At 45.5% G+C, this 14,111-nt stretch overlaps 1 protein-coding gene across 5 annotated transcripts in view; it reads left to right on the forward strand.

Moving 5' to 3' along the window:
* LOC308595782 (endonuclease domain-containing 1 protein-like) overlaps window positions 1-14,111 on the forward strand; it is a 157,999-nt gene that overhangs the window by 99,897 nt on the left and 43,991 nt on the right. The gene's annotated exons all lie outside the window — the stretch shown is intronic.

A 14,111-nucleotide genomic window follows, 5' to 3' on the forward strand; every position in this document is an offset into this window, starting at 1 on the left:
TCCAAGTATGTACTGTATAGTCTGCTCTATAATTTGCCAAATAATTTTAATATAACCTTGAAATCCTATGATGCTCAATTCCAGTATTAGGCAAGTGCCTTCATTGTACTGCTTTCCATGCCTGCTAAAAAGGCTTTTGTTTAGACAAACCTGCACAGGCGACATGTATGAGTGATTATGCACATTTGGTTTAAAAACCGTTGGTTTTAGCTATATTTTGCTAATTGCTTTATATCTTTTGTGTTTTTTTAAAGTCTGTTGATTTTATTCAGTATTTCCTTATGAATATTTTATATTACTTTAGCTTAATCGCTTAGAGGTTTTATTTTATTGTGGTATGTATATCTTGTTAAATAAATGTTTGATGCTTATTACTGGATATTAGGCAGAATTTGGCATTTCACAGTATTTGCTGTCTGTTAGGACTTAACAGAGACTTACTGCGTTTGATAGTGACATGCAATGGCACTTAGTATTTAGAGTTTAGTCCTCGGCTATATTTGGCATATGACATCTTAAGGAGATCTCAGGTTTGGTGCACTAAAAATCCAGATAGCCTTTTCAAATCTTAAAAAGTGCACCTGCTCCAGTATTGTGACCAGCCAGATTGCTGTGAGAAACTCCCAAGTAGGACATACAGGAAACTGCCTTTCTTTCCCACCCACCCCCCAAAAAAAACCACAATTGGCCTTCAGAGATATACTGCGGAGGCTCTGTTCTCCTAAATAATAATAATAATAATAATAATAATAATAATAATAATAATAATAATAATAATAATAATAATTTATTGTTTGTACCCCGCCCGTCTGGCTGGGTCTCCCCAGCCAATCTGGGTGGCTTCCAACAGAATATTAAAATACAATAACCTCTTAAACTTTAAAAGCTTACAGGGCTGCCTTCAGATGTCTTCTAAAAGTCTGGTAGTTGTTTTTCTCTTTGACATCTGGTGGGAGGGCGTTCCACAGGGAGGGCGCCACCACCGAGAAGGCCCTCTGCCTGGTTCCCTGAAGCTTTGTTTCTCGCAGGGAGGGAACCGCCAGAAGGCCCTCGGTGCTGGACCTCAGTGTCCGGGCAGAACGATGGGGGTGGAGACGCTCCTTCAGGTATACTGGGCCGAGGCCGTTTAGGGCTTTAAAGATCAACACCTTTAATGCAGCCCATAGTTAAACTGTGGAACTCTCTCCCACAAGAGGCAGCGATGACCTAGATGGCTTTAAAAGAAGTTTAGAGAAGTTCGTGGGGGAAAGGGCTGTTGATGGCTACCAGCCACAATAGCTATGCCTTGTCTCCATAGTTGGAGGAGGAGAGTTGCTGTTGTGTTCAGATACTTCCAGGCATCAGGTTGGCCATTGTGAGAACAGGATGTCTGACTAGATGGTATAAAAGTAAAGCTAAAGGCCCCCTGGATGGTTAAGTCCAGTCAAAGGCGACTATGGGGTGTGGCACTCATCTCGCTTTCAGGCCGAGGGAGCCGGCGTTTGTCCGCAGGCAGCTCTCCGGGTCATGTTGCCAGCACGACTAAACTGCTTCTGTTGCAGCGGAACACCGTGATGGAAACTGGAGTGCACCGAAACGCCGTATACCTTCCTGCGGCAGTGGTACCTATTTATCTACTTGCACTGGCCTGCTTTCGAACTGCTAGGTTGGCAGGAGCAGGGACCGAGCAACGGGAGCTCACCCCGTCACGGGGATTCGAACCGCCAACCTTCCAATCAACTAGAGGGACCATAGACTTTGTCCAAGCAGCCTTTTCTTATGTTTTTATGATAGCCTGACCTGATTTTTTTTTAGCTTCCTGTACTTCTAAGGATGTGGCCCACAGCAGTGGTTCTCAGACATTTTTCTCTGAGCCACCGTTTCAGAAGAAGAATCTGCTCACACCCACAGCAAATTTTCTAGTGGTGAAAAACAAAAAATACATTGGAAAACACACCCAGTGTTGTCCTCAGTGTCACTAGAGGCTCTTGGAAAAGAGATGATGATGATGATAACAATAAGAATAATTTATTATTTAAACCCCACCCATCTGGCTGGGTTACCCCAGCCACTTTGGGCGGCTTCCAACAAAACACTAAAATACAATAACCTATTAAACATTAAAAGCTTCCCTAAACATCTAACTATACAGGCAACTCCCCATTCATGTGTGTTCTGTTTGCTCGCAACCACACACACACACACACACACACACAGAGAAGGGGAAATGGAGGGCACCTGGTCAACCGAGCTTTGCTGTCACGGCCGACACAAGCGGGGAATCTTCTTCCCCTCGTGCGAGCAGGAGGACAGAGGAAGACTCTCCTGGGTGCTCCCCATTTTACGTAACTCAGCGTACGTGCACAAGGGCCCGTTACAGAACCCCTGCATAAATGGGGAGTCACCTCTATCCTGCAAATAACTAAAAAAATGGAATCATAGAATTGTAGAGTTGGCAGGGACCCAAGGGTCATCTAGTCCAACCCTCTTCCAATGCAGGAATCACAGCTAAAGCATCCATGACAGATGGCCGTCCAACCTCTGCTTAAAAACCTCCAAGGAAGGAGAGTCCACCACTTCCCGAGGGAGACCATTCCATGGTCAAACAGCTCTTACTGTCAGAAAGAGCACCTTCCTGATGTTTAGTTTCAATCTCCTTTCTTGTAAGTTGAAGCCATGGGTCCGAGTCCTGCCCTCCAGAGCAGGAGAAAACAAGCTTTCCCCTGTTCCATGTGACAGCCCCCGAGATATTTGAAGATGGCTATCGTATCTCCTTTCAGTCTCCTCTTTTCCAGGCTAAACATGCCCAGCTCCTTCAACCGTTCCTCATCAGGCTTGGCTTCTGGACCCTTGGTCCACCTTGGTTGCCCTCTTCTGCACACCTTCCAGCTTGTTCCAGTTACAGTGGTACCTCTGGATGCGAACGGAATCTGTTCCGGAGCCCCGTTCGCATCCTGAAGCAAATGCAACCCGCGTCTGCGTGTGTGCGGGTCACAATTCGCCGCGCATGCGCATGACGTCATTTTGAGCATATGCGCGAGCAGCGAAACCCAAAACTAATGCACTCCGTTACTTTTGGGTCGCCGCGGAGCACAACCCGAAAATGCTCAACCCGAAGCTACTTCAACCCGAGGTATGACTGTATTTGGATACTGTTGTTGTTGTTTAGTCGTGTCCGACTCTTCGTGACCCCATGGACCAGAGCACGCCAGGCACTCCTGTCTTCCACTGCCTCCCGCAGTTTGGTCAAACTCATGCTGGTATCTTCGAGAACACTATCCAACCATCTCGTCCTCTGTCGTTCCCTTCTCCTTGTGCCCTCCATCTTTTCCAACATCAGGGTCTTTTCCAGGGAGTCTTCTCTTCTCATGAGTTGGCCAAAGTATTGGAGCCTCAGCTTCAGGATCTGTCCTTCCAGTGAGCACTCAGGGCTGATTTCCTTAAGAATGGACATGTTTGATCTTCTTTCAGTCCATGGGATTCTTGAGTCTCCTCCAGCACCATAATTCAAAAATAATTCATAATTCATAATTTGGATACTATGCTATGCTATATTGAAATGTTTAAATGTTTCTTTGTCCTTGAATCTCCCTGCCACACTCGCCATCCTCTCCTGCCAGGCCAGTGTGGCACACATGCCCACAGCCTTTGAGAGCGACTGAGCTATCGTTTCTAAGCAACACGAATTAGGTGCCAAGTGCAACTTACAGTTTGCCCCTCCTGCTCAACAATATCCTTTTAGCCGCAGGAAGATTTTTGTTGAGCTTCGGCACGTTTCTCTATTTGCATTGGCAGCCATCAAATGGAGATCCGAATTGAAGGCTTGACATCTCCATGCCTTCATCTTCATTATAGCTTGCAGCTAAATAAATACAATGGCTACTGTTAGCCACAACGGCTATGGCCTACCTGCAGGGTCAGAGAACGCCTGCTTCTGAATCAACAGTAGAAGGCTATTGCTCTTATCTCCTGCTTTGTGGCCGCCCTGTTGGGGCATCTTGTAGATGATCTCTCTTGCCCTGACCTAGCCACTGTGATCCATGCAACTGTCACCTCCAGCCTTGATTACTGTAACTCACTCTACGTGGGGCTGCCCTTGAGACTGACCCAGAAACTCCAGCGGGTGCAGAATGCCGCGGCGAGACTCCTTACGGGGTCCTCGCCGCAGGATCACATTCACTCGGTTCTATACCAGCTGCACTGGCTCCTGGTGGAGTACAGGATCCAGTTTAAGGTGCTGGTTTTAACCGTTAAAGCCCTATACGGACTAGAACCCTCGTACCTACGGGACCACCTCTCCTGGTATGTCCCACGGAGGACCTTACAGTCTTCAAACAAAAACATCCTGGAGGTCCCAGGCCACAGGGAGGTTAGGTTGGCCTCAACCAGAGCCAGGGCCTTTTCAGTACTGGCCCCAATCTGGTGGGACGCTCTGTCACAAGAGACTAGGGCCCTGCGGGACTTGACATCTTTCCGCAGGGCTTGCAAGACAGAGCTGTTCCACCAGGCCTTTGGCCAAGGCACAGTCTGACCCCCTCCTTTGGTAATCCTCACAGAACTCTAGCCCAATGGTCGCCATGAATTTGATTTTAAAATGAATTGATTTTAGAATGTTGTGTTACTTTTATTGTTGTTAGCCACTCTGAGCACGGCTTCGGCTGGGGAGGGGGGGATATAAATAAAAAATTATTATTATTATTATTATTATTATTTATTATGATCGCAGAGTTCAGGTCAATGGACTAGACTGGCCTTGGCTCTGGTCCAATAGCGAGAGAGAGAGAGTTGTGGATTTTTTGCTTTGCAAGGCTGAGCACAAACTGAGAGTCAAGACATGTCCTTTGCAGTCTCCTGGACCCGAGACCAAGGTCTACAATAGCAGTAATGGCCATGGAGGTTTTTTTTTATAAGATTGCACAGGAAGAGGCAAAGCATCCCACGTTTTGGTTCTTCGTGAGACCTGCCTCCGCCGCCCACAAAAACACCCCCTGATCTTTGGGGATGAACATGTAAAGAGCAAGTTTCAAGCGAGCGGATCCTCTGAACGGCGTGGGTGCCAAGGTCACAGAGAAAGCCACGTTTGCTGCGGTTTCTGCACAGGCGGGAAAAAGCCCAAGAAAAAGGAAAGGGCGGAGGAAACCAACTTGCTCGAATTCAGCAAATAAAGGGGTGTGGTTAGGCAGAGGACCAGATTTCTTAATTTTAATTGTGCATTAAAAAGAAACATTGTTTTGTCGCTGCCGCCGCTGCAGATCCTTACATGGGCTAACCCAGCCCAGATTTGCCAGCCTGGCTCCTTCCAGATGTTCTGGGTGCTGGGAGTTCTATTCCAAAAACATCTGGAGGGAATCAGATTGGTAAAGGCCAGACTAACCCCGTAGATCCAGAAAAGGCCCGGCTCTTATCGCAGCCAGATTCTCAAGACATTTCCAGGGAGTCCTTTGCCAGCGGAACGGCAGCTCAGCACCCCTTATCTCAAGGAGGAAGCTGTGGGTTTTTATAGTTTTCGTGTTTTGTAACTGCCAGGTACGAACTGGGATCCGAGGGTCAGGTTTCGCCAAGGGCGATGCCAGCAGGAACATTAATTTGCCGAGGAAGTCAGAGCCGGCTGTGTGTGAAAAAGACCTTTCTTCCCATTCATTGCTGCTTACCTACCTGCGTGGTGCAAGGGGAGAGATATCACTCCAGGTTCATTTATTGTGGCGGTTTATTTATTTATTTATTTTCAATTTTTTTAAAAATTAATTTTCCAGAAAATTTTTAAGACAAACAAACATACATCCTAATTGTGATTATTTTTTTAAAAAAATTATATTTTATTAATTTCCCATACATTCATACCACATTACAATTTCTATTAGATTTTCCATTTTTGACTTCCTTTGGCTTCTCAGCCAATCATCCAAATTCTAACTTCTTTAATTACGCATTTCCAAATTTTGCTATTGCCTTTATACCTAGCCCCCACTTCTATTTTGCCTTTTTACAATATTTCTTATGCTGTTACAGAGCTTCTCTAAATGCCACTAGCGTTATTCCATTATCACTTATACATTCCCAGTATTCAACTAATTTTCCCCCGTCCTCAATAAACTTTTGATCTCGTAGATATCTGATCTTCCCAGTCAGTTTATCCAGTTCTGCATAGTCCATCAGCTTCATTCTCCACTCCTCCAACGTTGGTATTTGTTCTTGTTTCCATTACATCCTAATTGTGATTAAACCAATCTTAATAACATTGTTAAGTGACTTCCTCAAATCCCCCTGGTTGAATTTCATTGTAAATCATTTTAACAGTTTTCCAAAATCAATCTTCTCAAAAAGTTAACTTGATCCCTTAGCATCTTTCATTCTTTCTAATCTAGCTTTAAACATCTTAATTCCTATCCTTACATATTTAAATCCTAAGCCTATCTAATATTTGCAAGCTTTTCCAATTAAGTTATCTTAACATATTTAGCTAAATAGTCTTTAAATTTTATCCATTCTTCCTCCTCCTTCTGGTCGCGGACTCTTCCAGTCAGGTCGGCTAGCTCCGAAAAATCCACCATCTTCATCTGCCAGTCTTCCACTGCTGGAACTTCTTGTGTTTTCCAATTCTTCGCTAACGAAATTCTTGCTGCGGTTGTGGCATACAAAAACAATTTAACATCTTTCTTGGGCAATTCCAAACCTGTTATTCCAAGAAGAAAGGCCTCTGGTTTCTTAATAAATGTATATTTCAACATTTTTTTCAATTCATTATAAATCTTCTCCCAGAAGTCTTTCACCTTGGGGCAGGTCCACCACATATGATAAAATGTATCTTCTTTTTCTTTGCATTTCCAACATAAATTGTCACTGTTATGATATATTATTGCGGTGGTATAATCGTTATTACTTATCCCAAACTGATGGGCCCCTGCTGGCCAAGATACTCTCTCTGTATTGAACACTACACAGCAGGGTGGATTTGATTTAAATCAAATCGATTTAAATCACTAATCAGTAAGACTTGATTTCAGCCATTTTTTCCCTTGCTGCTATAATCTTAATATTTACAACCAGGTGAAGGTTTCAATTTTGGAATAATAAATTTTCAGAGTAGTTTTTACACTCGCCTCAAAAATGACTGATTTGGTTATACTATTAGAAATACATACGACAGATAATTATGAAATTATCGTGAGGTTCAATAAATTAACTGTTTATATTTGGACAACTTTTCTGCTGTACTTTATTAGAAGGAGAAAAATAACTGTTTCCTTAATAACAATTTAAACAACTTATTTAACTAAAACAATAATATTATAGCATATGTATCCATGTTTGTTAACTGATGTGGTTAAACAGGTTTTTTTTAAAGACGGAGTTTTAGCACACATGAAAAACTTAAACAAATCCTTATTTCCTGATGAATAGCCTTTGGACTATAATGTAACTTAAGTAGAAAACTATCTTGAGAAATATTTTTCCTCCTAAAGCATTTTATTTTTTAAAAAAATCTGATTTATTTTTTTTAAAAAATCCGATTTAATTTTTTAAAAATTGATTTTTTAAATTTTTTTTAAAAAAATAATTGATTTTTATCCACCCTGCTACTCAGACAAAATATAGCATTGAGTGGAAGGTCTACTCAGACAAAATATAGCATTGAGTGGGGGGGGCAGGCTGTTGAGCTTTTTTTTAGGGGGCCAGAGTTGTTGACCTGGCTCTTCAATCCCCAGACTCCAAATCTCAGCCCTGGACTCTCAGCCTGGCACTCCTGAGTGCCTGGCGCCTAGGTACCCCGTACCCCTAGTGCCTATGGGTAAGCCGGCCCTGGCGAGGTCTGCCATGAAAGCTCACCGGAGTCGCTCGATCTCATCCTGGCCTACCTCACAGGGTTGTAGGTAGAAAGCACTAAGGACCCTAGGACTGAGCCTCGGTCCAGTATACCTGAAGGAGCGTCTCCACTCCCATCGTTCTGCCCGGACACTGAGATCCAGCGCCGAGGGCCTTCTGGCGGTTCCCTCCCTGCGAGAAGCCAAGTTACAGGGAACCAGGCAGAGGGCCTTTTCGGTGGTGGCACCCGCCCTGTGGAACACCCTCCCATAACATGTCAAAGAGAACAACAACTACCAGACTTTTAGAAGACATCTGAAGGCAGCCCTCTTTAGGGAAGCTTTTAATGTTTGATGCATTACTGCATTTTAATGTTTTGTTGGAAGCCTCCCAGAGTGGCTGGGGAAGCCTGGCCAAATGGGCAGGGTATAAATAATAAATTATTATTATTATTATTATTCTAGATGGACCGGGGTATGTCAGGCTAGAGCTTGCCATGCTCATAAACCCAAATAAGAATCGCAGAGGACCATGCTACTTTCCCAGATGCTAAGAGATGAAAGGTTAAAAGGGGGAAAGGATAAATAAATAAAGGTTTCGTGGGGAGAGGAGGGTGCGGTGAGAACTTTGGGTATTTCCAGACTGTTGGTGTTTTGCAGGTAGGATTCCATTGCATACCTGAAAACCCAGGTAGCGTACTTATTGAAGTGTGGATTTGACGCACTCAAGCAGCAAACCTGTTCCCCGCCCACCGCCTCCTAAATACCTGAGTTTCAGAGATTTAAAATAAAAGTGGCAGGGAATTGTGGGATAACGGATGAAACATCACATGAACTCCCTGAAAGCAAATCGGAAGGGATGCGCTTTTGTCTCCTCTCTCTGCAGACTTTGTGCAGGCAAAGCAGGAGAAAAGGCTCAAAACTCGGGTTGTCCGGAAGAGACCTTGGTTTAAAATGCGGCGCAGCCAATATGGTAGTTCAGGAAGCTTTGTGATAAATTAGATTTAGATCGTGTGCTCAATATGAAAGTTGACAGGTAGCATGAGGGCTGCTCTTTGAAAAAGAAAAGCCAGCAGTTCATCAGGTGTGGCACTTATTACAGTGGTGCCTCGCAAGACGAAATTAATTCGTTCCGCAAGTTTTTTCTTCTTGCGAGTTTTTCGTCTTGCGAAGCACGGTTTCCCATAGGAATGCATTGAAAATCAATTAATGCGTTCCTAGGGAAACCGCCTTCAGACCAGGTCCGAGGACAGTCTGTCCCCCGACCTCTTCTGAAGGCTGGGGGGGGGGGGACAAGGGCTTTTCTTCCCACTGCCAGCCTTCAGAAGGCTGTTCTGAAGGCTGGCGGTGGGAAGAAAAGCCCTTCTTCCCACCTCCCGCCCCGCAAGCTCCAGGGACAGGAGGGCTTTGCTGCCGACCGCCAGCATTTTAAAAGCCCCTGCTGTCCCGGGGCGATTTTAAAATGCTGGCGGACGGGAGCGAAGCCTCCGTTGTCCCGGGGAGATTTTAAAATGCTGGGGGTCGGCAGTGAATGCTTCGCTCCCGCCCGCCAGCATTTTAAGATCGCCCGGGACAGCAGAGAAGTCCCGGGGACCAACTTCTCTGCTGTCCCGGGGAGATTTTAAAATGCTGGGGGTCGGCAGCGAACGCTTCGCTCCCGCCCACCAGCATTTTAAGATCGCCCGGGGCAGCGGAGAAGTCTCCGCTGTCCCGGGAAGGCAGGCGGGGGGGAGCAAAGACTTTTGCCCCCCGCCGGCCTTCAGAAGAGGTCCAGGACCTCTTCTGAAGGCCGGCTGTGGGCGAAAGTCTTTGCTCCCCCCCGCCAGCAATTTAAAACAGATCCCCGGAGATTTCCCTATGGGCTTTCGTCTTGCGAAGCAAGCCCATAGGGAAATTCGTCTTGCGAAGCGCCTCCAAAACAGAAAACCCTTTCGTCTTGCAGGTTTTCCGTCTTGCGAGGCATTCGTCTTGCGGGGTACCACTGTATTATTATTATTATTATTATTATTATTATTATTATTATTATTATTATTATTATTATTATTATTTATACCCCGCCCATCTGGCTGGGTTTCCCCAGCCACTCTTGGCGGCTTCCAACAGAATATTAAAATACATTACAGTGGTACCTCGGGTTAAGTACTTAATTCGTTCCGGAGGTCCGTTCTTAACCTGAAACTGTTCTTAACCTGAAGCACCACTTTAGCTAATGGGGCCTCCTGCTGCTGCCTCCCCGCCGGAGCACGATTTCTGTTCTCATCCTGAAGCAAAGTTCTTAACCTGAAGCACTGTTTCTGGGTTAGCGGAGTCTGTAACCTGAAGCATATGTAACCTGAAGCATATGTAACGTGAGGTACCACTGTGCTCTATTAAACTTTAAAAGCTTCCCTAAAGAGGGCTGCCTTCAGATGTCTTCTAAAAGTCTGGTAGTTGTTGTTCTCTTTGACATCTGGTGGGAGGGCGTTCCACAGGGCGGGCGCCACTACCATCCATCAGAAGATTCTTATGGCAAATCCAGCCTTTGACCAGTAAGGAAGGACCAATGGCAGTCCCATGCCGTTTTCACACAGAAGGTGTCAGATCCGACCCTCAGCCTCCTCCACGTGGCTGGCAAAGACACCCCCTCGGAAGTCGCTGCCAGCCAGGCCATGGCAACCAAACAGCCTTTAGACGCGTCAAGGGCGTGACTCAATGCAAGGTTGTTCCTTACATTCGTAGGCAAAGTGCCGACATGTGTTCTCTCTGCCGACGTGCCGTCACAGGCTCCTGTCTAAGCACATGACGGTTCTCATTGCCAAAACACTGTCCTGGGCAAGAATGTGCCGTATGGCAGGGGAAATATGTTTGGTTTACGTGGATTCACCAAAACACAGGTGGGGGGGTGGTGGCAATGGGGAGGGAGATAAATTCCAGCGCAGGCAAGCGCGTCTTGTTCTCTCATGTTAGAAAGAGCATTCCTGTCAGCGATGGGTATTTGATCCTTGCAGGATTTGTTTCCCAGGCAGTTTGGCAAAAGGAAGGCGAGAATGGCTTATACCAGCGAGTGCGTACCCTTGCCCAAGATGCCACTGGGGTCGGTTAATTCCTTCTAAGGCTGTGGCTGGGGGGGGGCGCCTCTTTGCTGCTGATTAGGGAAATTTGGAAACGGGCCCAGCAGCATAGCAGTCACAGGTGAGTCCCACATTTAGCAGGTAAGGGGCTGGATTGGCTTGTAGTCACCACTAAGGCTGGGCAATACCTGGTTTTCAACATCGCGATATATCACCAGCTAAACACCATGATAATATATACCTCGGGTTACATACGCTTCAGGTTACATGCGCTTCAGGTTACAGACTCCGCTAGCCCAGAAATGGTGCTTAAGGTTAAGAACTTTGCTTCAGGATGAGAACAGAAATCATGTTTCGGAGGTGCGGCAGCAGCAGGAGGCCCCATTAGCTAAAGTGGTGCTTCAGGTTAAGAACAGTTTCAGGTTAAGAACGGACCTCCGGAACAAATTAAGTACTTAACCTGAGGTACCACTGTATCAATATATCATGATGTCTGAAATAGGATGGAGCAATAAATAGGCATTGGCTAGCTTCACAGTTTCCCCCACATTGTGATTTTTCGCAAAGCACATGCACATCATGATTTGTGATATATTGCCAGGTCAAAGATTATGAAGCTGGTCTCATGATACGGACTTGAAACCAATTTTGGATAATATATCGCCCACCTCTAATACACATCATGATTTGCGATACAGTGGTACCTCGGTTTTAGGACATAATCTGTTTTGGAAGACCAAGTTCTGAAACGTTCAAAAACTCAAAACGGAAATATCAATACGGAAAACTCAATAGGGAAGCCGCGTTTGCGGTTCGACTTCTGAGGCGCATTCGAAAACACGAAGCATTTACTTCTGGGTTTACGGTGTTCCAAAACGTCAGTGGAGACGTTTGAAAACCGAGGTACCACTGTATATTGCCAGGTCAAAAACTATGAAACCAATACAGTGGTACCTCGGGCTACATACGCTTCAGGTTACATACTCTTCAGGTTACAGACTCCACTAACCCAGAAATAGTACCTCAGGTTAAGAACTTTGCTTCAGGATGAGAACAGAAATCGTGCTCCGGCGGTGGTAGTACCTCAGGTTAAGAACAGTGGTACCTCAGGTTAAGAACAGTTTCAGGTTAAGAACAGACCTCCGGAACGAATTAAGTATTTAACCTGAGGTACCACTGTATCGTGATCTGGACTTGGAACCAGTTTGGAATGATATATCAATATATTGCCCAGCCCTAGTTGCCACGAAGATTTCACCTGAAGGAAAAAGCCAGGATTAATCTTGTGTGTGTCTCTGAGTTAGTTCACTCTTGCAAGTTTTTCGCTGGCCGGTTGCAGTTTTCCAAGCAGGTGTAGGCAGACTTCAGAGTTGCTGGCATCTGTTCTGTTGTCCTCAGGGTCACCCAGGGAGAGCCAGGCATGTGGTGTCGAGAATAGGCCTTTACTAAGCCCAAAGGAACAGGGTTCTGAACCAGGGATGGGAAAATCTGCCAATTTCCCTCTCTCACTTCAATTCTCATTCTTACATTGAATTCCCCATCTTTCCTCATCAGTTTGCTTTTAAAAAAAACCAATGTGAAAATGCATTTGCATTTTAGAGCCAATTTCTCCTAATATCTTTTTTTTAAAAAAGCCAACAGCCAAAATATTCCCTGCCCCAGGAATAATAGTTCTATTATTGCAGGATTTCCCCCCTCTCTCCTCCTTCCCACCCTCCAATTTTTACTGGGTAAAGGACGGGTATCTTTTATATCAGGCATAGGCAGACTCGGCCCTCCGGATGTTTTGGGACTACGACTCCCATCACCCCTGACCACTGGTCCTGTTAGCTGGGGTGATGGGAGTTGTAGTCCCAAAACATCTGGAGGGCCGAGTTTGCCTGTGCCTGTTTTATATTGTTTTAACTATTCTATATGTGGAACTGTTTTTATTTGTCTCCGCACTCGTTTTATGGCTTCAACCGTTCTCTTTTCTTTAAAACTGCTTTCTTTTATTGTTTCAACCTGTCCTGGGATCTTGCGGTGGAGGGCGGGTAAGAAAGCTAACAAAATGAAATTTAAATAAAGATACCACACAAGGTGGACCTGCGGCTGTTCAGGGTGCAAGCCAGCCATGCCCCTTTCCAGGATACTCCATCTCGGCTCTCCATTTCTCTAGCTACCCAGCAGTCCAGATTCTGTGCGCATTTAGAATGCAAGCTATCATTGAGCTGTTTTTGCTTCTTCTAAATATTTTCGGTACTTCCCCCAAACCGGAGCTTTCTCCCTGGCCTGCTGATGCTTCCCATTTGCCCCTGGGTGGTGCTTTTTCACCCACAAAGGAGAACTCACTCCTCTTTGGTATACAGTGGTACGTCAGGTTAAGAACTTAATTCATTCTAGAGGTCCGTTCTTAACCTGAAACTGTTCTTAACCTGAAGCACCACTTTGGCTAATGGGGCCTCCCGCTGCTGCTGCACCGCCGCTGCACGATTTCTGTTCTCATCCTGAAGCAAAGTTCTTAACCTGAAGCACTATTTCTGGGCTAGCGGAGTCTGTAGCCTGAAGCGTCTGTAGCCTGAAGCGTCTGTAACCTGAGATACGACTGTATACATGGTCCCTTTGCCGCCTACATTTCCTTTTGCTCTAAAGTGTGAAACATCACACCTTGTCCCGTTATCCATCGTATTAACACAGACACACACCATGTAAAATAAGAACAAAAAAGCCTTCTTCTCATATGGTTTCTGACAATCCCCCCAAACGCCATTCTGAATTCCCAAATTGGAGGTGAAGCACAAACTTCGCAGCTAGCTCCTCAGTCCATTTTGCACACTGTTTAGAAGCTTAAGATACGTAGGAAGAGAAAGAGGCGTGTGTTAGACGCCGAAGGTCCTTCCGGACAACCTGTTTATTGAGCGTTCATCTTGATTCATTTCCACGGGGGTTAGACGGCGTCGCGTCAGAGCAAGTGTTATCCCACTCTTTCTGGCACATCTCAGCACTTGCCATGTATATTGCAAAAGTCTGGTCTTTGGGCGGGGGGCGGAAACGGATTTGTTGTACAAGAATGCCAAATCAGCTGTAGTTGTTCAGCTTGACGTTTCCATGGTGCGATTGAATCCTACCTGAAAGTGGTGACAGTTCGGGCGCACCGGAAAGAAACAAATGGCTTGCAAAAAAAGGAAGAGGGAAAAACCTAGCACATTCAAATGTTTTCAGATGGCAGAAGCAGTCTGCGCCTCAACTTTCCCGTGAGAATTTCTCTGGAGTAAAAGAAGCACTTAAAGGAAATACAGAA

This window comes from Podarcis bocagei, assembly GCF_964188305.1.
Source record: "Podarcis bocagei genome assembly, chromosome: 10".
In the NCBI taxonomy this organism is placed as follows: Eukaryota; Metazoa; Chordata; class Lepidosauria; order Squamata; family Lacertidae; genus Podarcis; species Podarcis bocagei.